The sequence below is a fragment of the Tympanuchus pallidicinctus genome, unplaced genomic scaffold, assembly GCF_026119805.1.
Source record: "Tympanuchus pallidicinctus isolate F22 unplaced genomic scaffold, pur_lepc_1.0 scaffold24, whole genome shotgun sequence".
NCBI lineage: Eukaryota > Metazoa > Chordata > Aves > Galliformes > Phasianidae > Tympanuchus > Tympanuchus pallidicinctus.
In genome coordinates, this window is record NW_026294741.1 from 7,437,990 (window position 1) to 7,465,678 (window position 27,689).

The window sequence follows — 27,689 nt, forward strand, 5'->3', positions numbered from 1 at the left end:
AGATCAACACATCTGCAAACACGTTCTGCAAACCTAAGGGAAGAAAGCCAGATTGTAGCCTGCCTTATCTCCTCTGACTCGCTAAATGTATTTCAGGCCTCAAGCATCACATGACTGCACATAGTGTGTGGGTACAATAACTAATGTGGCTTTCATAACGGATCAGCAGGGATCAGCAATGTTGAACAAACACCTTTATTTGCAAAAGCACCTTCCCAGCACATGAAGCAGATGACCTTGTCTCCCAAGAGTTACAGTGTGAAGCTGATGATCTGCAAATTAAGGATTTGGAACTCGCGTGATGATGTTTATCCACCAATCCCCCTTAACCCCACCATTTTGCATTGAATCCAACACTGTTCTTGCACTATAGAAACCCAAGGCAACAAGAGATCAGTTCTTGACACCACAGGAGGCAGTGCATCATGCATTTTTTGCAATATGTTTCCTGTTGGTGGGGACAAGGTTTCATCAAAAAGCACAGAGCAGCATCTTGTTGAATAGAATCATAGAATCATTAAAGTTGGAAAAGACCTCTAAGGTCATCTAGCCAACCCCAACCCATCCCACCATACACTGATCGTGTCCCTCAGTGCCACGTCTTCACAGTTCTTGAACAACTCCAGGCACAGTGACACCACCACCTCCCTGGGCAGCTGTGCCACTGCATCACCTCTCTTTTGGAGAATAAATTTTTCCCAATATCCAGTGTGATTGCCCTTTGCTACCCCTTCAGTGAAGAACACGTCTCTTCCTGATTGCACCACACATGGGAGATGCTTAGGGAGAGGTAGACTAGGTAGGACTCCCCAGCAATCTCGGACCTCCTACAGACCAGCTTAAAATATGAGCTATTAAATTCTTCCAGAACAGTTTTCTACACTCTGGAAAGATCTCATTCCATAAGAGAAAATCCTGTATGCTCTACTGAAGGTATCTTTGAGGTTTAATCCTGGATGAAATACCACATGGAAAAATTCCCTGTGTGTCACCTCTCACATACTCAAGAAATCATATTTCACATCTAGATGGTGAATAGGCTTTACTTGCTCATGTACTTAAAGAGAAGCCTTATGAGTACAGAGGGCAGTATGCTTCTGACCTCCCTAGACTTGGAGGTGGTGGAGTCAGTGAACCTGGATGTGTGCAAGAAATGTGGATATGTGGTACTTAAATACATGATTTAGTGGGCAGTATTGGTGGCAGGTGGATGGTTGGACTAGACAATCTTAAAGATCTTTTTCAGCTTTAATGATGCTGTAGTTTCTTCTACAACTGGTGTGCTAAGTTGGGCTCACAGGATTTTGTTTAACACTTGCTCTTTCCACCTCTGAAACCTCTCAGCGTAACCAAATCTTGTTATAACCTTTGGATGAGTTCTGGGGCTTCTCTAATTTTGTCTGCTGGCCTACAAGTGCCATTCTTTTCATTTGCTAGAGAGTTCTGGGCTGTGGGAATGCATTTACTGCTGTTGAAGCTGGCTTTAGAAGTTGCATCCTGCCCTAAGGGACTAATTCCTACACATTTGCTGTGCTAGTCAAAGCTTTTGTCTGGCTGCAGGACAGACAGGGAGTTCCAGCAACAGAAAATGAGCAAAGAGAAGCAGATACTGGAATTGCCTGTGCTTCTATGAGCTGAGGCAAGCTGCAGGAATTGCACTGGGCAGTGAGGCAACGAGGTCCTGCTGAGGTGAAATGGGGCCTTGGTCACTGGGGAGAGGAGAGGACCCTCCTAGAATGGTGTAGAGGATAAAACCAGTTGTTCCTGCAGGCTGTAACATGGAGTCTTCCTCCAAGATGGACCAGATGATCTTGTAAGTCCTTTCCAACCTTGTGATTCTATGATTCAAGCATCTCAGCCTTTGATTTCACACAGCGCATTCCAGCAAATACTTGAAAACACTCCTCCTGTTGCCTCTCAGACCATGCAAGGCTTTTAACCCCTGATTAGCCTTTGAAAACAGAATGCAGCAGCAGGCACAGCTACTACTCCTGCGCTTTGTAGAGTTTAATGTTGGTGGTAGGCCCAAAGCAAAATGTAGGACGGAGTCAGAGGACGTCAAAATCTCTTCACAACTGAGTAACACACACAGATTTACCTGCATGATGCCTGCTCCTACAGCGCTTGTGAGTCAGGTGTAATTGCTTCTGTTTCCAGTGAGCAAGCACAAAGATCATGGAAATGTCTCAGCTGCGAGAAGAGCACCTCTGCAGAGAATTAGAAATGAGTTTTTCTTAGAATCGTGGAATCACTGAGGTTGGAAAAATCTCTAATATCTGCTAGTCTGACCATCGTGCCTGTGACTAAATCTCTGTATGTTTGCATCGCGTGCTCCTTCAGGATGACCAGGCTATACTTTTCCTCTTGGGATCTACACCGTACCTGTAGATTCATGGAAGCTGCAGGGGAGGAGTTGCCAAAATAAATTCAGTGATGAACATAAAGAGCTGCAGAACTGGATCATCTCGCCTTGAATCCTGTTTCTGACAGTGGTAAATGCTGATAGCAGGATGCAAGAATAAGTCAGCTTTGCGGCCTCTTCTGCTGCACCCTGCCTAGGGTTACAGGTACAAAACTCCACATGCTTCTCAACTACTCTTTGGACCTCGAACCTTTGCTCCGAGAGCAAAAGTTTAGTAGTAATAACACAACATTTGGAGGGAAAAAAAGCTGAATCGAGGAACAAAGAGGTTTAAAGACAGCGGGGGAAAAGTCACAGAAAGTTTAAAATGGAACACTAAACAAACTGCAAACAAACAGATAAAAGAAATGGGACAGGCACACACGGGAGAGCAAGTAGGAGGAGGCACTCAGCTACATTTAATGGCACAGAAAGTTTGCCTCACAGAAAACAGTTCCACTCCTGGGCTAAAATCACAGCTTTCCTCTGCCACTGGCCCCAGTAAAAACAACAGCAGCAACAACATGAAAAACGTCCCAGCTTCGGGGATGGAGGGAGGAATGTATGTGCTCGGTGCTGTAATATGGTCACAGATATCCCCCTCCCAACTGCTTCTTCTCCCCTTGTTCCGTCCATGTCTTTGTTAGGAGAGCTGACAGGTTTAAATAGAGCATATAAAACAGGCTGTTTTTGAGACCCCATTTCTGGCTGTCTCAGACAGCAGTGCAGCAGACTTCTTTACACTCAGACACTGTTTCAAACTTCAGTTTTGATTACTTCAGGGCTACGTTTCATGCCATGCTGTTATTTATCTTAACGAACTCTGCTTACTCTATCATTCAGGTCAAACTGAGAGATCTTTGGAGCTGTTCTGCTATGCACAAATTCAGGATGATACAGCAAAGTAACCTAAGTGGAATGAGGCCAAACAACATGTAATCACGTCTAACAAGGAGGGAGGGGAGAGAGCAGAGGGGGATGGGTGGGGAAAAGCAGAGCAGGAACAAATGCAGCGCACTAAAACCCAATGTCTCCTGCTACATACTGGGCCTGACAAACGTAAAAGGGAGGACAGGTCTTGCTGAGTGGGGAGAGCCAGATCTGGCAGCCAGGTGGGAGGGCAGGGAGAGCCATTTTCTGAACTGAAAGCAGATTGCTTGTAGCAGCTTGTTTTGTGTTGCTGTTCATCACTAGCAGAAAGCAGAGAAGAAACAGCTGGAGTTAAAGAGAGAGAAAAAAGGCTTCAGACCAACGCCTGCTTCCTAATCTGCTTCTTACCTGAGCAATATGCCTTCTCAGTTCTTGGCATTGCCTACTGTCTTCCCTCCCTCCCTCTCTTCCCACATTACTCCATTCCTGCTCTGATTGCTCCTGCTGTGGCATTAGCAGTGCTTACATGACCTGCTTCTGGGGCAGAGCTAGAAGCAGGATAAACTTCTGAGACAGAGATAACGTTTTAAATGGGTTCTCATGTGTGCAGAACAAACAGATGAGTTGAAGGTAAAGCAACAGATCCATCGGAGTATTATTTCACTGCTTTTGTTCCCACAGGATGAATGGTAGAAAGGTGTCTGCCGTGGAATAACTTGTCCCAAGGGGGAATCAGAGTGGAGCACACCGGTACACGGTATCTGCTTAGTGAAAAAAAAAAAGCAAAATGGGTGTTAATGAAGGCTAAAGAAGAGCAGAAACCCTAGGGGCTCTCATTCCTTCCTCGTGTACCAGCCACACTCATGGAAGCACTCTGCTACGCTCTCCAAATCCTTGGATGTGAACCTATAACCAAGCATACCAGAACTCCCCCTACTGAGGAGCTACCACAACCACAACTAAATATTTGGGGAATTTCTTTGGCAAAACACTTCCCCGTTGGAAAGTGCTGATTTGTTGAAACCAAAGCTTTCTGTGGAAAAACATCAGCTTCTGTGAAATATGACTTGGGAAGAGGTTCTTGTGCTCCCAGTGCAATTGCAATTGCTTGGCAGAGCCAGGCAGATAAAGCGTTCCTTATGGGGTTCTTCTCAGCATCCATCTACTGTGGGGGCAGACAGACCAGCAGAGAGACATAAACACAAACCAGCAAGGGCAACCTCCAGTGTGGAAGGCCAGATTTAAAGGAGGTGTTTGAGCCTGATCTTTCCCACCAAGCTGCTGCCATCTGGGTAAGGGGCTGGATCCTGTCTCAGAATCTGTTTTCAAGAAAATGAGCCCTGGCATTTCGGTTTTCTGTTTCAAAAAAAGAGAGGAAACAAAAAGACAAACCCATTAAACTTGTCATGAAACGGCACTCCGTTCCCATTCCCACTCTCTAGTTTTAACATAAATGGTTTCATTGTACTTGCATGAGGGATTTGAGAATTATTTTGACTAAAGGAAACTAAACAAGAACAAACCCTTGCAGCTCCTGCGGTAGCACTACATTTAGAAGGATTAAGCCTAAGTCTTAAAATGAAAGAAATGCTGCCTCCATTTCTAGCCTTCATCCTAGGGCTGACTCCCCTTACACACACATTCTATACTGGCTGCCAGCCTCATTGCACTTAATCAGTGGAAGGTGCAAGATGGGCCCTCAAACCAGGGCCACTGCATTTTCTCTTGATGTTCAGAAGCCCCCAAAATCTTTTAGAACATCTCAGATGCCTGGAAAATTCCCAGTTAGCTCAGCCTGTCTATGCCCTTGTGCATACTGGGGGATGTTGCTGAGTGTGCTGAGGGTTGGAGAGCTGGGTGTGCTGCTCTGCAGCATCCCTGCTAAAGGCAGGTGATGCACATTTCATTGTAGTTGTTCAGAGTCCAGAGAGAACTGCGCTTATGCCTGAATCTGTTTCCAAGGCAGCACTATCAAAAAGCTTCAAATTGCTATAAACTTGGGCAAAAACAAGTGAAAGAATTACCTTCTGGATAACAACGGCAAGGTCTTCAAGGCATTGTGTGCAGGAACGCAGCTGAGTTTAAATTACTTGATGTTCCAAGTAAAGGAGCCCTGAGCCCATAGCCACCCTGACACAAGCACACAGTGTTAGCTGAATCACACTTGTTCCAAAAACCACTGCATGAGCTAATCTCACATCCTTCTGTTGGTCCAAAATAAGCTTTGGCCCAAAGCTTACACGCAATGTATGGAATGGTCCAAGTGCAAATGCATTTTTATGTCCCTCATTCCATGTGCATGACTGCTGTTGTGGCAGCGAGTGACAGTGCTTTGCACTTCAGGGAGTGCTGACATATGAACCACTCCTGAAGGAAACTGAGAAAGCAGCAACCCACACATGAGCCACGTACAGAGGGCTGAGGAGAGTGAAAGCATGGTGCTGTGCCATCAAACGTTCACAGGAAATTATTCAAAGAAAGGCTAACAGGGACACATTGGTCCCAAGCTTTGTTTGCCCATTGGGTGTTTGAGCCATAAGAGTCAAATGTTAGAAAAGGGCAAGAAAATTCAAGAGCCACTGGATGAGAGGGATGGGCGATCTCCCAAAGAGTGGGACAAGGAGATCTGATCACAGCAGTAACACTAACTTGCCCTCGTTGTCACTGTTAGGATACAAAATCATTGAATTGCTCAGGTTGGAAAAGACCTGCAGGATCATCAAGTCCACCCACAAGATTATTAAGCCCAACCACAATATAGGCGTCCAGCACCCACAGATCCACATCTGACTGATTGGAAGGTTGGGATTTCCTTAGCAGTATGTGTGCACCCTCCTTCAGTGCTGCTTCGCACCTAAAAAGTTACACCTAGAAAAAGAATAACAAACCTATTGCCTCACTTTTATCTTGCTCTGAAAATGAAGATGTGTGATGGAAGAAAATATATTAGTGATTGACTTCATTTTGCTTCATGAGATTTTTTCTTCAGGAAATGCTAGTGTCACACTTGTGTAGGTAATCCAGTCTAAATACTTATAAGCTTTGCATGATGTTGAAGTTTGGCTATGAGTTTTTTGGCTCCTGGTAAAAGGGAGAACTATAATAGAATCCTGGGGAGTTTGATTCAGTCACACTTCAAAATCAGATTTTGGCATATTTGTTTTCTCTCTGTATTTAAAATCATTGATGTATTTAAGCCTTTTGAGTCTGTTTCTTACTAACTTGCAGTCAAAATAATTTCTTGGAAACAGAAATATCCATGACAAATTATAAGGTATGTTTCAAGCATGCTCACAGGTGGCATTGTCTGATAGGCAATAAAATGTGTGCATTACATGGACCTGTTGGAGTGTATTCAGAGGAGGGCTACAGAAGTGCTCCAAGGGATGGAACTCCTCCCTGCAGCACAGGCTGAGAGCTGGGGCTGCTCAGCATGGAGAAGAGAAGGCTCTGAGGAGACCTGAGGGTGGCCTTCAGTATCTAAAGGGGCTGCAAGAAAGAAGGGGACAGACTGTTCAGCAGGTTGTGATAGGACAAGGGCAAATGGCTTCATGTCCCTTTAGGTGCCTTGCTGAGGAAATGATTACAGGTTTTTTGCTTGTTTGTTTGTATTTGTTGCCTTCTTTGTTCCTTTAAAGAGAGTCTATCCAGACTGTTTGGAGAGAATGGCATTGCTAAAGAGCTGAGCAAACAACACCAGCTGCCTCCCAGCCATAGTCTGTACCTTCTTGTGCAGAGAAAGGCAATTGTTCTGAGGCTGCTTTTCCAAGCAGCTATAAACCAGTGCTGGGTTTTGCATAAGAGCAGTACACGTAAACAATAATTGTTTTCTTATCCCTCATTTGTTCCTTATATTTAAGCATATCAAATATGACCCCAAATCCAAATTAAATGCGAAACATGTTGCTGTAGCTCCAACGGCTTTTGCAAAGACTTTTCAAGGAAATTTCTTCTAGCAAATTCTTCACATTACCTCCAGTTTTATCTGCTGCAGCAGCAGGTGGAGCAAATTTAAGCAGTCAGGATAACATTGTCACGTCCATATTGTTGTCCTTTTTGTGCAAGCCCCTCTTGGGAAGCTGCTTGAGATAACACAACTGCACCAGGCTGCTGGGCTGACATTAATGTACACCTGCTCTGATTTTCAGCCTTACCCTCAACCCACCACTATGATTGCATGGAAACAATTGTGAGAGACGTAATGAAAAGACTGGCATCATTCTGTAGTTGCCCTGTGTTTTCTTGCATCATGTTTTGCCCATTTCCAGCTGACTCAGTTATTAACCCAGCTTGCCCTCATAGTATTGGAACGAAGCTGGAAGCTAGTTCTGTTCTGCTGACCTATCACTGTGCAACAGCTGCATCTGAAATTGGGTGAGAAACACAAATTTACTGCGGAGTAACAGCAAACAATCCTTTGTGTGGACCCCGCAGTCGTTACAAAGCTGGAATACCCAGAGGGTTTTGTCTGAGGTATGCAAAGCTCGGTATTACAGATCATGCACCAACAGCAACATGGTGAGGGCAGGGGCCAGCAGCGAGCCCAGTGCTCCTGACAGTGCTCCAGGGGCAGTAAATGGTCACATCACACACTCACATATTGAAATCAGGAATTAAGTGCTGTCTACACAGAGCAGAAATTAAGTGCTAATTTGCTCTGTGCTCTTATTTCCAGATCAATGTTTACCCGACCATTTTGAGAAGAAAAGGAGAAACGTCCTTCCATCCCATACATATGTGATTAAATTTTTTTCCCCCCATTTATACTGGAATGAAAAATTCACCTTCATTTCTCTTCTTTTTTTCCCAGCGCAAGTCTTCATTTTGTCTTATCTTTTTCAATTTACACTGCCATTTACATATTTCAAGGAGCATAGTTTATAAAAGAAATTGTTCAAAGCAGATGTTTCAACAATGTCAAAACCTGCCCTGTAAGAGTGATTTGAAAAGACAGAATGCGATAGGATAGCCTCAGAACAAGACCTCTCCTGAAAACAGGCTTGATTTTAATGAATTATTTTACAACAGAGACGTTTCAATGAGAAATCCTTGATTAATTCCTGCCAATAACGTCTGGAGGAGGAACATCCTTTGACATGTCTCTGAGGCTGGAAATACTGAGGAATAAACTGAAGGGTGCTACAGATAGGTGTGTGCTCAAAGCCACCTGGCTGTTTCTCCTTCCCAACTCCCCCTGCTAACCTCGAAGGAAATATGTTCTGAATCTTGAGATTCCACTCATCAGTGAAGTGCACCGCCACTGCAACGCCGAGCTGCCATGAAATGAAAGCTTCAATTACATTTTTGTGATGAAAGCTTTCCACTACAGCTGATGCAACACGACGTGCTGCTGTCTGCTATTCATATTTACTCCAGTGACTTGGAAAACTGTCACATTTTGGGCAAGAGAATAGGCCAGATCTCCCACTTGCCATCTCCCAGTGCCAGCCCTTCAGTTATCTCCTCCCCATGTGCCCCCAGTTCAGGACTTACTGCTCACTCCTGCACACGTTTCTTAACTCTGGGCACATGGATAAAGGTCTGCCCACATGGCTTAAACTCTCTCAGCGTGGATCTGCCTCTTTCTGTACTCATTACACAGCAGCAAAGTATAGAAAAAAACCTTAAAAGAATACAGATGTTATTAATAGATGAGAGAAGGAAAAGGACGTTGGCAACAACTATTGGATTATGAAATGCCAAAACCGTGCCAGATGAATTTTAATATAGTTCCAGAAGGTCACGTCTATGGTGGTTTGTTGAACAGAAGTCTGTACGTGTCAAGGAATCGAACACATTGAAAACATTCACCTGTATATTTTTAAGCCAAAACTTATTGTTAAGGACGCCTGCCAAAACTTCTGTTTGTGACCTCCACTCATTTCTCAGGCTTCCACAGCTGGCAAACCTTATAGACTAGACTACATTCAGCTCTCTGCCTGAGAAGAGAGAAGTGACCACGTCCTGTGTTCTGCTGTGTTGCACTGAGGAGCGGAAGGAAGGCATACATGAGGGCCTGAAATGGACAGACGAGGCTCATAAGGCCGTATCATGGATGTATCTGCTTCCATGATCTCCTCCGTCTTTGTCCTACACAATACATTAACGCCTCAACAGCGAGAAGTCTCTCATTACTCACATCAAATGTAGAAGCTTATCAAGAAAATTTTGCATTTTTATTCATATCCAAAGAAATGTTTCTGAACCACTGCAGTGCTGGAGCAGGTGAGAATTTTTCTGTTTTTTTTTAACCCTTCACTACTATGGGTCCAAAGATACCCCAAGGTCCATCGTAGAAAGACAGGAGTGGAGCACTGGAAGGTCAGGGCAAACACTCAGCCTTGCTCTGTCAGATGTTAACAACACTGGAGGAGTTCGATGAGACAGAGAGCTGCAAATTTGCTGCCTTTTTGGTTTGAGAAGTTATGCATGAGCATCTCTTTTCCAAAGCAGGTGACTGCATTAGAGTCACTGCAGTTCTCTCCGAGCTCAGCAGGAGCTGAATGCTTTGCAAGCAGGCTACAGACAGGTAAGGCAGGATTGGAGCCCAGGACAATCAAGAACACTTACTAATCACTCAGCCCAATGCTTCCAGTCTCATCCCTCCTCCCCTTTGCCTGGGTCTGAGGCTACTTCATCACAAACCAAAGGGCAGTAACCTAGATCAAGGCAAAGGGAATGAATACTGTTGAGAAGACCATGGTGGTGGGTAGTGGTGGGGAAGAAATACACAAAAACCACGCAGTTTATTGGAAAGCTGAAGACCAAACAGGAATACCTTTCCTTTTCCTTTCCACATGCTCCACACACAATCCTATGAACAGGAAAACAACAGCGACCACAGCCAGTGCCCACAGGGGAGCATTCTGCCCAGGGAGCAGCCAGCCAGCTCATTTCCCTGGCTCTGCATCCAATTTCAGCTCGTTACGAAGGGTGTATTATCTTTATAAGTGAGGTACATAATATCTGTGTAAATGCAGTATCTGTTTTTTAAAAAAACAACTCTCTGTCATGATAAATAATCTAACAAACATAAAAACAAATGCATGTCCCACCCACTAATCCTCATGGGAGCTGCGTTTAGGAGGAAACAGAGCTCTGCCATTATATTTATGTTGCTGGCTGGATCTTCTGGATCCTAACAAGGCCAAGTTGTAATCTTCCTTGGAGAGGTTACCCCTCCCTTGCAGGGAGGAACTCCCTTAGTTTCACTGGGACTGAGATTTGGCTCTGGAAGCACAAACTGCAAAGCAGCAGCCAGGCCACACTGCAAACAGCAGAGAAGGAAATGAAGCTAGTACTGCCAGTTCTTTAAGAGGGAATGAAAAGGTCAGCATTTCGCAGCCATATAGATATGTGTGTATACATTTGCTAGAAGATTGTTCTCTCCCCCTGGTGTGCCATATGTTGTTTTGTACATACAACCCTCCACTTTCTGACTGTAAGCCTTGAGGAAGCACTGTTGGAACACCCATCCTGGCTGTATTCTGCTTAATCACACTTGGACACAGAAGTTTCACATGTAGAATAAAAAAAAGAGGGGGCTCAGACATTAGGAGATGCTGTGGACCCTCTGTTCTAGCACCAAACTTGTTTCTGTTGCATGCCAGAAAAAAGAAACAACAAACAGTAGTTATGTAGGCACGAGTTTCCTTGCTGTATGTCACTGATGGCTTTGTAGTACTGGAATCAGGTGGGCTTTTGCTGTTTCATCCATATTCTCTCGTTTTGTTTTGTACCAAGCAGTCTATTTTTAAAAACAGTCATGTCCTGGATATTTGGCTGTTGGATTGCAGTGCGTGAATTAACCTTCAAATGTGCAAATGTAACAGCCTGCAATTATTGCAGTCAGCTTTCATTACAGACCCTTTCCAACAACAAGTTTCTCTTTGTGTAGGGCAAGCTTCCCTGAGACTAGCAAAGCCAACTGCACAGACACCAGGTCTGACCACAGGGTTAAACGTGGTTTTGGTCGGCAAAGGGTTGTGGCCCAGGAGTGGTGCTGACAACAGAGCGATGCTGTCCAACACAGTGACAGTACATTGTTGGCACCCATCTGCCAGAGCACTTCAGCCCATGCTGACTGTAACCCCCCTCTGAAAGTCTTCTTGATATCAAAGGGACGTGGCGTGTGCTCAGGGCTCTGCTCAACGCACAAACTGATGCTTAAACGGGGTCTGATGGACTGCAGTCACTGTAGATTGAGAAGTTATTTTTGAAGGCAGCAATGAAAGACAACAAATATCTCTGAGGAGGTTTAACAAACCCCGCAAATGGGATTCTGGTGGTCACTCACCACTGACTAAGATCTAGGCTTACTGGAATCCTGTTCTGTTAGAAATCCTTGTGCACGCCCTGGGAAGGAAAGATGGCAAAGGAGTTGGTAGAACTTCAAGAGTATCTTCTGGTATCTAATGGGAAAATATTTCTCAGTTGTATTCTTCATAACAGCTTTGGCTTTTTCTTCTGTTTACAGCTCAGTTCAGTGTTTTCCCCAACTCTGAAGGTCTTTCACACATCTTTTTCCTAATGAAATGCAGGCTCCTTAAAGATGGAGAGTACTTCTAACATACATAAAACCTGGCTGGATTTTCAAATTCAGATTCTTAGAATGTCAAGAAAGAAATACGTCGATTTATTTAAAGAGCTGTTTGGACTTTGGAGGCACTCAGGCCTTTCTATTCCTCGGGGAAGCCGAGCTCCTTAACTACAAAGCAACTCCTTCACACAGCTCCTTCCAGCACAGCTCAGTCACCCAAAGCAGCTTTGGACACACCTCTGCAAAATTAACAGTATTTCAGTTTTTGATTGAGTTCTGAAGGAGGGTTAGATGTGCTAGAGCAGTTAATTCTGCAGCAGCTAAGCCACAGAGAATTTTCCCTGGCATAGAAGTTTCTTCCCTTTTTAATGGAACAGTTGTGAAATGGTCACTAAATCAACATTAGGGAAAAGCAAGAATTTAATTTGTAGTCTCTCTTTCACTGATTCCATTACATGAATCTGCTGGGACTGAGGAACCAGAATTGGGCAAAACAGTGACCATCATGTTTTCCAGAATGCTAAGGAAATTTAGGATTCTCAGTTTCACATGAGTTTATTAGTAATTCTTAGAAGTGATATTTTGCATGACAGTGCAGGAGGGAACATTCTTTTTTAATGAGATTTTCATCCTTTGATCTCATTGGCTTCTGTTCACATTTGGAAACCCCAAATATCCTTGTAACAGATGTTCAAGATGATGCATCTTAAAAATTGAATAAATTACAAGTTAAACATGGCAATAATTAACAAGTAAGCACAGAAACTACTCTCATTGTTTGTTTCCCATTATGCAGGAGCTATGCTTGCAATTGTACTTAGTACATTTTGGAGGTGATAACTCGATTTGCAGACTACCAGATGCATCTAGCAAGTGTCAGCTTCATGGAACTTGTCATTTCCAAGTACGAGTAGTAAAGAAAACGTAGCACATCCATAGGGTGCACGTGGGCAACAGAGCAGAATATTTGCACCTAACTGCTTGTAGCTGATTTATTCTGAATGCTTTTTTCTTGTTCCTCTTTGTGCCTTATTCCACTCAGCATTAAAAGTACCCTTGCTGTGAAAGGACACTGCTAAACCTTCTGGTGAGAGCAGCTCTCCTGACCCTCGCCTCTCACCTTCCCACCCCCAAGCAGTACCCATTAATTGTCCTGTTCAGCAATTCCCTGCCCTTTACAGTGGAGAACACATCCATTATCCAAGCAGCTTCCAGTGACCTTGGCCTCACTGTGGTTTTCAGGAGACCTCCAGAAGACAGATAACTCTGACTGCTGGTCTGGATTTGGGCACTGCAGGAAAACCCTCTTGCAACTGACACGGAGCCGTTCATCTTCCAGCCAGCACCCATGGGTGACCTTGAATTTGTTGGAGTGCTCTTGGCTCTGGAACCAAAACAGTGATGACTTCTTTCCTTTACTGCTCTCTATATCATTTGACAGCCAGTGATTTATTAGAGTTTCCTTTTGTTCCCCAAGTAAGCTCAGGGATGGTGAGCAGGGCCACGAAGCAAAATGACAGACCTTCTTAAGAGCAATATGATTATAGCATTCTCATTGCTGTGCAAATATTATCCATGGCATCTCTTAATCAGTATTCGTGTGTATTTTATCTTTGACTTTTTTCTCCCATCGTGCAATGGCGATGTTTCAGAAGTTTCAAGATGGGCAGTGAAGTCACCTCCAAAGCAATTCATGACTTTCCAGGCCATTGTTATAAACATATAGTCCAATAAACACATGAGCATCTTGTTCAAATGTCATAAATGACAGAAAGGAGAAAACAATTGCAACCTGTTCTCACCTCCAACTGTATTAGAGTGATGGGACACCAGTATCTCAGCTTCTGGACACAAACAGCACAGCCATATTCCCTGATCTGTTCTTCTTTTGTTAAAGAGCAAAACATGGCATTTGTTCTTGTTTGGGAAAATTGCAGTAGAACCTCAGGTAAATGTAGTCTACACGAGAAGTCATCTGTGCACGGATGAAAGTTCCTTCAGCTCGAGGACTGCTGCAGAACTATCAGCCATCTGTGGCTGTCCACATCCATCAGAGGCCAGACAGCTCCAGAAGACCGAAATTTTTCTGCTGTCTGCACATCTTACCTTGGCAGCTCTTGGCCAAGCCAACTGCCTGCACTTCTACTTACTCCTCCAAGGCACGGTGTGGGGACAATGAGGAGGAAAATGAGAAGAACATTTGCTATGCTTGCATTTGTGTTATGTAGTGTAACAAGCTTTCTTGTCTGATAGTCTCAGGCAGGTGGAAAACTGTGACCCCTGAAATAATACAGGTTCCCTCTCCATCTCTGCAAAAAGATATCTGTATTGATAAACCAATAGCAGCCACCAATGGAATGGGCTGTACAGTGGACACCTGCTGTCCTGGCAGTTTTTGTGTGAAAAGCTTACAAGTAACAACACCAATGGATTTTTTTTTAAAAGGTACGTTGGCCTCACTGGTATTTCAAGATCTCATTAACTTGAGCCTGACAGCCTCCAGTGAGTTTAACTGGACACCATGTAGTAGACCAAATTACAAAGGAAAATAAAAAATTAATTTGTTCTGTAACACAATAGGGTGAGAGCAGAGATTTCTTACTGAATTCCCTGTTTTTTGAAAGATGAAGTGCACAGGAGCACAAGACCACTTGCATTGCATGTTGCTGAATCATGCACCACATTGACACTCTCCTAGTGGTTCAGAAAGGCTAACAGTGAAGGAGATACAGCTTTCTACCCCAAACGAGTTATTCCTGGCTGTACAGAGCAGAACTTTCTCAGGAAACCGTCCAGTTGTTTTCCCCCTGGCCAACTGCTCTCTCATACTATAAAACGTACTTTAAACAATACAAATACTCAGACAACCACATCTCTTAGTAAATTATATGAGGCTATATTGTTTTCAATCTATAAACTGGGTCGTAACATGTCTAAGTGTAACAGACAATAAGGAATACAGCTCAAGATTCTAGCTTCATATTTTGCACAAGGAACGGCACTGATGAGTCAAAAGAAGCACTGCGTTGCCAAGGCTTTCTCCCTCTCCAAACAGGTATTACAAGAATGTAGCACTCAATTTTCAGTGTCTCTCCAAATGCTCAGGGCTGAAAAGTGTGGCAGCTTCCATATCTCCTTATCTTCTAGTGCTTCCTGCTCCTTATCAGGTGCTTACAGACAGCAATAGGATAATAGGGAAGGTGCTGCTAATATTTCTGCATCAGAGAGCAGAAAGCAGCATGGCTGTGCATAATCAACTCAACCAAGCCAGGCTCCAGTTCCCCACCTGCTTTTATAAGGCCGACAAATCAAGAACTAGTTGAGATTACAACTTGCCTACATTGAACTGTATTGAATTGGCTCTCCTGCCAGAATACCCACACAGGAAATTTGATCAACTCCCACTCCGAAGAGGGCAAAGCCATCCTTCAGTACCTTTTCACGTAACAATTAAAAGGACAGGCTGCAAAAATACTTTGAATAATATTCAACCATTAGGTAGTGCTTCCCTTGTTCCAATTTGTATAACATGCTTGTCAAAAAAGAGCTCATACATCACTTAGAAAGAAATAAAGGCTGACACAGGGTTCATTATGTGAATGCTGCAATCTGCACATGCAACATTAGCCACATTCAATCTGCAACCACTTAAAACCTCAAAACAGCATGCAGAGTCAACTGCACTTAATCTCTGACTCTGGAAGGGAAGTGAGCTCCCAAGACACGTGGCCTGTATGAAATTTGACATCTATCTCATGATCCTGGATAGAAATGAATTGCAGGAAACTCAAAATCCTGTTTTTGTTTTTGTTTTTGTTTCTCCTTACAGAAGAGCTCAAATCATTCCTCATAATGATAAGATAATCAGGAATAGAAGCACCATGTGTCCAAGCACAGATCGATGGATGCCCTCAGCTCAGCTCACATTGAGAACCAGTTACCAAACAGCTGATCAGCCATGTTTTGCAGCAAATGTAGAATCCCTTTTCAAACCTTGGAGATGACTGATCAATTAAAACGATGATGATAGGAGAGAGATGTCTGCACAAAGACAAGAGCGTGCAAGGAAGAGTTTCTTACAGATAGTTCTTTATTGGGAGCATGAATTTTCTGTTGAGGAGAAATGGAATCTAGATGGAGATCTGCCCACACGCAGCAATAAGCCATCTATTCCCACTGAAGCTGAGTCATCGGGAGGCTTCAAAACTCTACAGCCTTCCATTTCATTCTCCCATGAGTTAGAAAGAAAGCAATACTGGAGTTGAAGTACAGCCTTCCATGGAGAACTTTTACCAAATGCATGAATACTCGACCTTCAGATTAGTTCTTAGTAAAGGAACACGTGTTTTTCAAACTCTTCATCCCGTGAACATTACTGCTGCTGCTGCAGCTTTTTCTTTCCACAGTGGCTCATCTGAGACACTTCTTGCTCAGCTAATACATCTACTAACCTTTTTCTTTTCTTTATTGAAAAGAGAGGAATTCAATAAATGCCTTTGAGATGCTTTGTCCCTGCACTCACATAAAAGGGAACAGAGATAATGAAAAAGATTCTACCTTAGTCTTGTGTCTTGAGTGCAGGCATTTGCGGTGGATACAAACATTCTGGATAACTTGCATGAAAAGAGATGAGCACGAGCTTTCTCCATATTGCAAATTTTCCACTGGAAGTTCATCCCAAATCTTCCACATTTGCTAATCAATTGAATGTTTGTTTCTACATCTTTTTTAAGTGCTGAAGTCTGTGTTCTGCCTTAGAAGTGAGGACAAATCTTAGAGGACAACACGTGCAGAGAGAAGCCATACAAAAACACAGCCACGATGTAAGAGGCAGGTGCCCTCACACTGCATCCGTGAGACGGGGGGGCTTTATGCTGTCTAGATTGCAAGGCTGGATGGAAGGGATGGGTAAAGAAGTTAAATCTCCTGTGCTTCTAAACTATGCAAGAGCAGCCTGTGTAAATTACTGCTATGGTAGGCAGGAAGAAGTTGGGGATCAGTATCCTAGTGTTCTAACAAACCCCCTGATGATGTGCAGAGATTATATGCATTATCCATTATTCAAATTTCACTGCTGACATGCAAAAATCAAGATTCATTAAACATACCTATGCAGATCTCATGCATTTCCTGCGTGTCATGCAAACTAGCCTGGAAAGGACCCCCTGAGCTTTCAACAGGAATGCGCTGTTTGGGTGAAAGAAGGTTCTTTGTAGGGAATGAGAGTGAATAATCTCCTTGCCTTCAGATAAATGAGACTCTTGACAAAGTAGAGTTCAAGGGATCTGGAAAATATCCAAACTTGGTTCATAATCCTTTTTAATTGAGTGGAAAAAAATATTGGATGTTGTTCCCTGTTCAGTCTGCTCTCATGTGAAGATTTCTGTGGCAGCTTCTGGTACCTTTGATCAGAGATCTGCATATAACATGATGGGTGAGGGGAAATTTGTTCTCCTAGTGGTGTTTTTTATTTATTGGTTGACTCAGGCACTTTGCTGAGGTGCTGTCTACACCCAGTACCTGAATTCCACTTCAACCAGTTCCCCAGGTACGTTCAGATGAAAATTCCCATGGCAAATTAGCTTGCCAAAGCTTGTTCAGACGTTGAGAAGCACAGAGAGCAGAAGATAAAAACTGATTGCCTCTGTATCCAGGCAGTGATGATTCGGTGCACCGCTGTGGCTTATAGCATGGTTTTGTTTGGCAGTAACAAAAAGGAGAGAAGCTCTGCAATGAGTCGTGTTGAGCAAGACCCACCTCAGAATTTTAGAAGAGCTCAGGAAACAGCCACTAAGATTAACTGTGAGATCATCATCGTCATAAAATTACTCCACCTTATAAAAAACATTAGATCCAGCACTCAAATCCAACAAATTCTTGGTGCCCACATGGAAGCCTTTTGCTATAAATGTAGTTAAGAAATTAAATTTCTCCCAGAGGGTCATCAAGGGACTATTAAAAACAATCAGTCACAGAGGGCATCTCATTAAGGATTGACACAGATTTTAATCAGTCTAACATCTAACTAAAGTAACAATAACCCTTCTGGGGCAGACAGTAAGATCTGAAGTTTTCTTTAGTTATCTCGTTCAGATCTTGAAAGAACTGCACAGAAATATCCATCCTGTTCTTATAAAACAAGGTGAAGGTAGAAGTTAGCCAGGCTGTGGAAGAGCGAGGCAATGCACACCTTGGAAGACAAGGTCAAGTGGATGCTAATGAAACAAAATGCTGGTTCAAAATTTGGTGCAAACAGATATGAAGCTCTACTGAACTGCCAGTCTTGCTCATGAACTCATTCTTGCCACTGATCATCTTTTATAGTCTTCCCTACAACTGCTGTATGAGGAAGAGAAACGAAGCCCAGCAGGTGACCAGATCATCTCCATTCCAACCTCAAGCCTCCAATTCATTTCTGTTCTCCAGCCAGGAGCAAAATGCAGAAAGTGTTTGTAATGCACTGTTATTATTTTCATAATTACGGGATTCACTGAAGACATTTTTAGTGTCCTTTAGATGCAAATTGCCATAATGAGACAACAAGAGCCTAAGTGTTATCTGTAGTGAACTCGCTGTCTACAAAAGGAGGGGCTTTCTCAGAATAAATCAGTGTATAGTAGTTTTGTAAGCAAACTAATAAACCAATTCATCAAACACAAACATTGTACTCTCTAGAAAATTTGCACTAAAACATGAAAGTTTCTTCAGCCTAGATTTCTACTTTCGTTAAGCTTTAAGGGAAGACAGAGATGTAATGTGCTATTCACCCTGCATTGCTTTTTTCCCTTCTGTGCCTAATTCACAGACAGTGTGAATGCATGTTAGCTTCCAGCTAAGGAAACACGTTATTTCATTTTCAGCTATAAATCTGTTGCTCTTAATTCTACAGAACTTTCAATGGCAAAGATCATGACCAGTGCACTACCAATGAGTGGTGCAGTAGGAAAGAACACTCTGTGCAGTCAGATAAGGGCCAAATGATGCCAAAGTGAAGGTGACTAACCCAGGATTTTTAAGGAAGCCCACTTAATGTTGGATATTGCAATTAACAAGCTCTGTGATAACAGCTTCACAGGAGCTAGGTAGCCCTTTAATTTATCGAACGATGTGCCTGCCTTTTGGATGAGATACAAAACCAAAGGCTATTAAAAAGACTATTCATTATAAGATTATTCACATTAACAGCATTTCCTCTCAGAGCTGCAGTGATAATGGCCGTGGTATTAACCCTAGTTTTGGTACAAGTTAGATGAATTCTATTAGCCAGCGTGCATTTCACATTAATGTGAATCATGAACTCCTGCTGGTGAGATGAAAAAGAACTTAGCAGGAACAAATGGCTGCAAACAACTGCATGACCAGACATCCCAATGTCTCTGCAGTATCCAAGAGCAACAAGAGGAAGAGGAAGCAACAGGTCCTGCAGTTTTGGTGCCTGGAATTCTATCTGATAAAGCAGTTCATGTGAGGGATCCATTATTAGAGGCATTGCAGGTATTTAACAGCCTGACTCAAGAACTCCCAAATGATCAAGCAATTTGAACAAGTGACTTGAAGAGAAAAGCTCAAGTGACTTTCCTGAAATCTCTGATGGCTACAGGTAGCTGTGCCAACCTGTCTAGGATAGAAGTAATGGGGCCAGTGTTTCTCAGACTACGCAGTTCAGTTCCCTCTCTACCTTTGGCCCCCTTGATAAATTCTTTGCTCACATCAAGTCTTTAAGTCTGCTCACCTTAAAAATCGTATCATGGTCCTAACACATCACTGCTGCATTCTACAACGTGCATTCATTTGTACCATTAGAGCTGAGCTGAGCTTTTCCTGCATACTTCTGTGCTAGGGTTAAGTACACTCTAAAATGTGCATTTGTAATACATCAGATTGTCATGAGCCGTCAGGGTAACTTGCAGTGATGTTTTGCTACACGAGATACATATTTACTATCTTTTTGATGGCTGCACTTACAGCTGTATAATTTGCCAGGTAAACCACGTGAGCAGCTTTAATTCTGAAGGGAGAGAACTGTTGAGTGCTGTCTCTGGGCAGGATTCAGACACGGTGAGCTGCAGCTCATATCCCTGACCACATGTAGTCTGTGGGCAGTGTAAAGCAGGAGGATGTTACAGCTCCCGAGGACAGTGGAGAATAGCTAATGCATTGGTTCAAAAACCTAAGCACTTTCATGCCTTTCTTTTTTCCCTTATACCACTGCTTAATCTAGGCAATGTGACAGTGTCACACTATACTTTGAATTATTCTGAAAAAGCTCATGTGTGACAAGAAAACGCTGCAAAATCGTGCAAAATGAAGAGAATACAGGCATCCTATTAGGTATCAACAGAAAACAGGCAAAACCCCTTGCTGTTGTCTGTATTCAATTCCACAGTGCAATGGAAAACATGGCACAGGGATCTAACACTATTGATATGGCGAGGTATGACTTCTTTAAGTATGAGTTAGTGTTCAAAGAAGAAAGGAGCAGAAACTCAGAATACTGATTGGAAAGCATGTGAGCTTTTGGTGCGAGCGTTCCGTTTGTTCAGGCACACAGTGCACCAGCTTAGAGAGCAAGCATTCCTCCCAGGTAAGCACCTCAAACACTCACAGCCATCCCTGAATTCTAAAACAGATAGGGAGAGATTCCCAAGGTAGAAGAACCTTGTGTTGAAGAACTGCACGCATGACTTCGTCAGTAATTCCCCCATCTCCAAACTTCAGACCCCTTTGTATTCATAAGTAACAGCCTGTGTACTAATTAACATCTCTGCGTTCCCTTCTGACATTGCTACAGCCCAGCTAATTCCTTCGGGGTAATTATGGGTTAGTTTTCTATTGAAACACAGTGGATGCACCACGGAGGTTCAAGAACTGTGGCACAGAGGAACATGGTTATTGGGGGATGGTGGGGATGGGCTGATGGTCAGACTTGGTGATCTCACTGGTTTTTCCAACCCTAACATTTCTGTTTCCATACAGCTTGAGCATCCCACACCCCCTCTGTCCCACCAAACTTTACCTGCAGCTTGGAGGACCGGCAGATTAATGCTGTTGTTAGAGGATAGAGCCAGCAGCTGCCGGGCAGCCAAAATCAAAACTGTCGAATTCAGGGGCATGAAACTCCATTTGCAAGCCTTTGCTTGATCTCCCATACAGACACATGTTCAGCATCAAAGAAATTTGGCCACTGAACAAACTAACTGAAACCTACCTGCTGGGAGAAACTTCACTGATGTGCTTGCTCCTTGTTTCTTCTGATCATAAGAGTATTGGACTGTAGATCACTTATTTGTTTTACAGAGGTAGGAAAACAAGTTTTCTTTCCTTGAAGTCCACCTGTTTGAAAGGTCAAGTGAGACTTCATGAGGTCACAAAGATGCCTTCCAGTGCAAAGCACTTTCATTTTTGCTCATGCAGTTTTTCTTGTATGTGAGCACATCCCTTAGAGTATGTGCTGATCTGGGAAGTACAATTTGCCTATAATTAAAGGCTGCCCACATTGATTAATGTGCATGAGTAGAGAGCACACAAAATAGATCACAGGAAGAAAAGAAGAAAAATGCCTGACCTCTCAGCAGAGCAAACAACTCACTTTCCCCTGTTTCTCAGATGACACACTACCTGGAACATACCAATCATGCATGTTGCAGTTAAATCCAAGATAAAGCAATCAACAAAATCGTTACCAGAAGAGGTCATCTCCTCCCATGCCCTGAGTGGTGAGTGGCAGGTTTTCATTTACTAAATGAAGACAGTATCACTGAGAGAAAGGTCTTCATTTTGACAGGCATGCTCTTGGGCACCTGCGTTATCAGCCAGCTTCTCTTGCCTCGTGCAGCTGAAATCAGGAAGGCCAAAGAAGCAAACCTGTCTCTCCTTCTTAGAGAACAACCTGACCTCCCCCACCTGGGAGTTTTGAAGTCTGAGTCAGCTGACCTTCGGCCTTCTGCAGCTTTTTGAACAAGGCTGAACAACCAGAAAATCAGCATCTCCTTAGAAAGGTGAAGCCGCTTTGGAAGTTATCCCTCTTTGCTTCAGTATTCCCAACTAGATGATTGCACTGCCAGGCAGCTGGCAGCAAAGACAGAAGCACAAAGCAGAAGTTCAGATCCCAGCTTTATTCTCTTCCCTCCGTGCTTGGAATAATGCCTTGTGCCATCATCACTGCTAAATGCAACAAGGGCCAACGTATGTGCAATAGGCAGAAGGTTGTGCAAAGTAAGTGAGATGTGAGGCTGCGTGCCCTGCAGGGAGATGCTAAGAGGTTGGTGGGATACAACAGAGACAAGACAGCATAAGGAATGAGATTGCAATAAGGAGAACATCAAAACGGCTCTAAATATTTTTAAAGATGATTCACGTGTTCATTAAATGAGATTTATGTACAGGAAGAGGCAGGCAAAACTGTGACATGCTGATCATCTGGATAAGAAATGCAATACTCTGCTTTAGTGAATACAGTTCTATAGAAGTGACAGAGCAGTGAGCCTCAGGGCTGACTCCTCCCCCCGTCTGCAGTCTTTCCCCCGCCTGCAGTCTTAGCAAAACTCACATCAGTTGCTTCTTTCAGCTCCTCTTTGAAGACACTGCTGCTCTGCTCGTATCTACTGCATATTGACACCAAAATAATCGGGATGAAAAATTGCCAGTTACACTGCGTTACAGCCAAAGATGTGCAGCGAAGCCTGGGATTCAGTGTTGCTTCCTTCCCCTGCTCTATCAGGTAAGAAGTCATGCACATGACCTGTGCTACACACATAGGTGTCAAATCTCAGGATCAGAAGCAGAAGCATTCCAGGAACACATGCTCAGCAAGGTTGCTTTTCTGCAGTGTATAGCTTGAGGAGAAACACTGTCCTTCAACTCTTGAAAAGCAAACAGGGCAAGAACTTCAATGTTTTAAATACTCAGGAGATTTGCAGTATTCCTCCTGAAGAAAACAGACCCCAGCTATCACAACTGCATGCTGCCAGTGAGATGTTTTTGTTTTCAGGCTGACTGACAGATCCCCAGCTGCATGAGTGGCTTCGGTTCCGAAGGTGTATTCTGAAGGCTGAGCCATTTGCTCAGCTGCTGTTAGGGCACAGTTGATAATCCAAGTGCATTTGGAACGGAACATTTGCTGAGATCACCTCTGTGCTTTTCTTGACTCAGAGGTACAAGGTTTTTCCATTCATCAAGTTTGTCAGCTTATTTGGGCACAGCAGAGACTAGGGGAAGTATCTTTGCTCTAAGCTGGGAAGCAAAGCCCCACAGTGCAGTGCACCCAGTTTGCCTTTCTAGTGCAGAAAAACACAGCAAACGCAGCCAGAACTGCCCTGCCCTGAGCTGACAGGGCTAACCCTAAGCTCCTGCAGACTGCATTACTTGAAAGCAGCCTGCCACTTTCTTTGCACAAGACACTTGAGAACATATTATTCCAAGGTCAAAGATGCATTCCAGGCAATGTTCACTTACTGTAAGTAGGATTGTCTTTTGCAGTCAGATTATGGCTGAGAGTTTGACTCACAGAAGTGGCACAGTTCACTGCTACCTACGGAGACAAATGGTGAGATGATCAGAGCTGAACAGCATCCATGAACATTAGCTTGTCCTCAGTGTGAACAGAGAAACCAGAGAGTTTATTTTTATTATCTTTGAACAGCATGAGTGTGATCGAGCTAATTCTTTAGAAACCAAATTTATGAGATACACTTAACTGTACTATTTCAGGAGGATACAATAAATATTAGGCTGAGCTACACTTTTGACTAAGATGAACCACGTAGGTAAATTGTTGGTTTGATCAATTTTGATTCTCTGAAGGAGAGACTGCTAAACATTAGCAGGAAACAAGAAGGCCAGAACAGAGCTGAGAAGTAACCTATTTCTTCAGCTATTTCTTAATGAGATGATCATCTCAAAGCTAAAAGATCCAGCCTTTCTCATAACCCCCATGCAGATATGCTCTTGTAAAGTGCTCCGTGGAATATGTCAGAGAACAGATTTAGGAAAAAAATGTATTCTAATTGAAATGCATGAAGTAGACAGGGAAGAAAGCATTGGCTAAGTATGAGGAGAAAGAAAAAGGGAAAGCCTGAAATGGCTGTAGGTTAAAGAAGCACAGTGCACAAAGAAATAATTTTCAGTCATTACAACCAGAATTATGGCTCTGCAGATTAGTATGGTTGATTAGATTTCTGATTACTTAAGATCAGTAGTACTGCTGTATTTCCAATATACTTATCAGGGGAGCCCACAGCAGACATTTAATTAAACATCATTTTGATTTAAACAACTGTAGAATCTGTGTAGACAGGATTCTCTAATGCATTACACAATGCACACATCTCTGGGGAGGTCAAAGGGAGCTGAGCTGAACTCAGAGTAGTGGGAAGGAGATTTAGAACCTCTGGTTTTACAGTTTTGCACAACCATCTGCCCCTTCACCTCTAGCTCACACCTTTAAAACTTACTCAACTGATGAGAAGGAGGTTTGAAGGCCGTAGGTTCTCATCTGAACCAAGACTTTTATGCTGTACTTTTCTTTCAACAGAGATTTTGCCTTGTTTCTTCCAGACCAGAACTTGGTCTGCAGGCTTTCTGGCACTGGTGTTGAATTAGAATCATGGAATAACAGAATGCCTTCAGTTGGAAGGGATCTGAGGATGCCCAAGTCCAACCCCCCGTAGTGGGCAGGGTTATAGTGTGTATTACTGCTGTTTTCTTCCCTAAGTGACTTTAGGATAGACACCAGGAAACTGTTTCATTCAAAGCAGCAAACTATGTATTTTAACCTGCTTTGCAAGCTCGCTGTGGCTTGAAGAATGAGTCTGTTCAGCATAAGGAAATTACAGTGGAGAATTAGTTACAGTACACTTGTAAATCACTGACATTTTACAAAAAAGAAAGAAAGAGACAAACCGAAAACAAGCATTGCTAGAATCTTTCTCTTAAGGAAAAGAAAAAAAGGGAGGGGGTGAGTTATCACATCTGGGATCACTGTGGAAGCCTGAAGAAAGCTGCAATTAGAGAATTAGTGATGCAACACCCGTATTAGCTGCTGACATGTTCAATGTAGTAATTAAGCCACTCAAAGCTTTTGTTAGAAAGGTATAAACACATCCATGCCTGTTTCACAGATAGGAAAGATGGAGCAGAAACATTAATCATTGTCATTACTTAAATTTAAACACAGAAGTACGCGGCTCTAAGTTTCATCTTCATTCCTTTGGCTCCTGCTTACTAGATGAGCTCCATTCAATTTGTTCTACATTCACGATCCCATTACCTGAATTCTGGGCAGATACAGCAGTGTACAACTATAGTCAGAAGTGCAAGAACTATTTATACATGAGCACACAGGGTGGCCAGTTGGATGAGGACATGGACAGAGAACATGCAAGCTGTCTAGCTCTGATGAAATCCTTGGGTGGTCTTGTGTGGAGCCAGGAGTTGGACTCAATGGTCATGATGGGTACCTTCCAACTTGGGATATCCTATGATTCTACAGAAACAAAATATGAAGGATCAGAAGTATGCATGTGAGCAAAGAAGCCTGAAACTTGCTTAAAAAATTCACTAGTTGCTCAAAAATACCTTCCTCATTTGTGAAGTGATAGTTGCAATCTTCTACCTCACTGGAGGGCCAAAAAGAGTGCAGAAGTAGCACTGTCAGAGAAGGCACACAAGCAGGTAGAACACACTTACAGGATATTTCCCCCAAATTCAACAGTCAGTGTCCAGATTTCACCTGGCTTCCCAGCCAGACATTGGCAGGATGAAAGTGGGAAATTCCTACAAGCAAATGAAGACGTAACAAAAGATTTCCTGAGAATGTGCTGAACTTATTGAGAAAACACAGAGAAATCGGTCATAGCAAGGTGAAAATTAAGATATGTAACGGTAATTGAATTTCCTGTAGTACATTCTAGGTACAATTTATTTTATAACTTGGAGGAGCTGCCATTAGAAAGAAGCAATTTATGTAATCATAAAAGAATCAAAACCAGGATGAATGATGACACAGGTAAATAAGATGTTTAGCTCATATTTAGTCAACAGTGTAGTACCAGAACTGCCCATACAAACACACAAAAGAAAACCAAAAGTGCCATCCTCCAGTTCTGTTCCTGCTGCAACATTAAGCAATCATAAGATTAAAGCATGGAGTTCTTCAGCAGCCAAGAGATTATTACTAGTATCATTCTTTATATTCACGTAAAAACTCCTTTTTTTAAGCAGTGCAGCTGTTCTAACCCAAAAATTAAATTTTTAAAGAGGAGAAACAATTCTTTAAATGAAACAGGGCATTTGGAGAAGTCTCCATTCTAACAGTTTTGCATTTCTACCAAGGAATGCTGACATTACAGACCTGGACATACAGCAAGCACTTGTATCGAGCCTCCCGATTCAAAATGCGTCACTAAAATCGAGGCAAAACCTACAGGCACAAGCAGGAGATCAAGTTCTATCCAGATTCAGTCACTGATAAAATAATTCTGTTTCTCAACATGTGGCACATCTGGCAGAGTTGGAGCCGTGAACCGGATGGGAGTAAATCGGGACAGAATTAGCTCTCTGGAGGACACGGCTGCGTGGCAGCCAGATGTGCTCTCTGTCAACAAACATAATCCCTTTCGAACCATTGACTCCATCACCAGCAGAAACGGCATCATTAGCCAGTGCTGTGCATGCAGTTTCACTAATGTACTCTTCGGTCTCAGGGATAAACATACGCATGATCCTGCACTGCACAACTCCCACGCTCCAAACAGGAGTCAGGCAGATCGGTCCGACCACCCAAGCTGAAGGTCAGACAGTGCAACTTGTAGAATGTCCAGGCTCCAAATCCTCCCTCGCTCATACCACTAAGCAGTCTCCTTACTTCCAGTTTGCTGAATTCAGAGGATTCACGGCTTGGCCTCAGGATAGCAGAGATACTTTTATCTTAAGAAACATGAAGGCAACGGTTGAGACAGCAGCGATTGCCAAAGGCTATGTGACAGGAAACTGGAGCAAAACAGAGAATTCAGAACTATAAATACCACAGTCATCTCACAGAGCTGTCTCTGATGGATACCCCTGTCTTCAGACTGTGGAAGAGCTTGTGTCACCTTCCATGTCCTGCGATTAGAGCAGCAATGATTCTTCTTTGGAGGAAGATGACAGATCAGATGACCTTGTAAGCTCTTTTCTAGTCCGTGGCTTGATAGATGCTGCTTCTAATTTTCAGTGGCTACATAATACATGGCAAGGGAGCACTGAAGTTTCACTACTCAACATGAATGAAATGTAGAAGGCTGAAATCATAGAGCTCAGAGTGTTCTACTGATAACTGAGCTAAGCAGTGCTACAGAATCACAGAATCACAGAATCACCCGGGTTGGAAGGGACCTCAAGGATCATGTAGTTCCAACCCCCCTGCCCAGCAGAGCCACCAAACACACACATTCAGATCAGGCTGCCCAGGACCCCGTCCAACTTGGCCTTGAACACGTCCAAGGACGGGGCATCCACAACCTCCCTGGGCAGCCCGTTCCAGGGCCTAACCGCTCTCCTTGTAAAGAACTTCCCCCTAACATCCAACCTAAATCTTCCCTCCTTCAACTTGGATCCATTTCCCCTAGTCCTGCTATTGTCTGCCCTTTTGAAGAGTTTACTCCCCTCCTGGCTGTAGGTTCCCTTCAGGTATTGATAGGCTGCCATGAGGTCACCCCGCAGCTTCTCTTCTCCAGGCTGAACAAGCCCAACTCCCTCAGCCTGTCCTCATAGGGGAGGTGCTCCAGCCCCCTGATCATCTTAGTCGCCCTCCTCTGGACCCTTTCCAAGATCTCTATGTCTTTCTTGTACTGAGGGCTCCACACCTGGACACAGTACTCCAGATGGGGCCTCACAAGAGCC

At 43.3% G+C, this 27,689-nt stretch overlaps 1 protein-coding gene across 1 annotated transcript in view; it reads left to right on the forward strand.

Annotated features, from left to right (window-relative positions):
- GTF2I (general transcription factor IIi) overlaps positions 1 to 8,932 on the forward strand; it is a 184,828-nt gene extending 175,896 nt beyond the window's left edge. Inside the window, exon 34 of the transcript XR_008208036.1 lies at positions 8,923 to 8,932. The gene's annotated coding sequence lies outside the window, so the exon portion shown is untranslated. The remainder of the gene's footprint in view (positions 1 to 8,922) is intronic.
- The last annotated feature ends 18,757 nt before the right edge of the window (positions 8,933 to 27,689 follow it).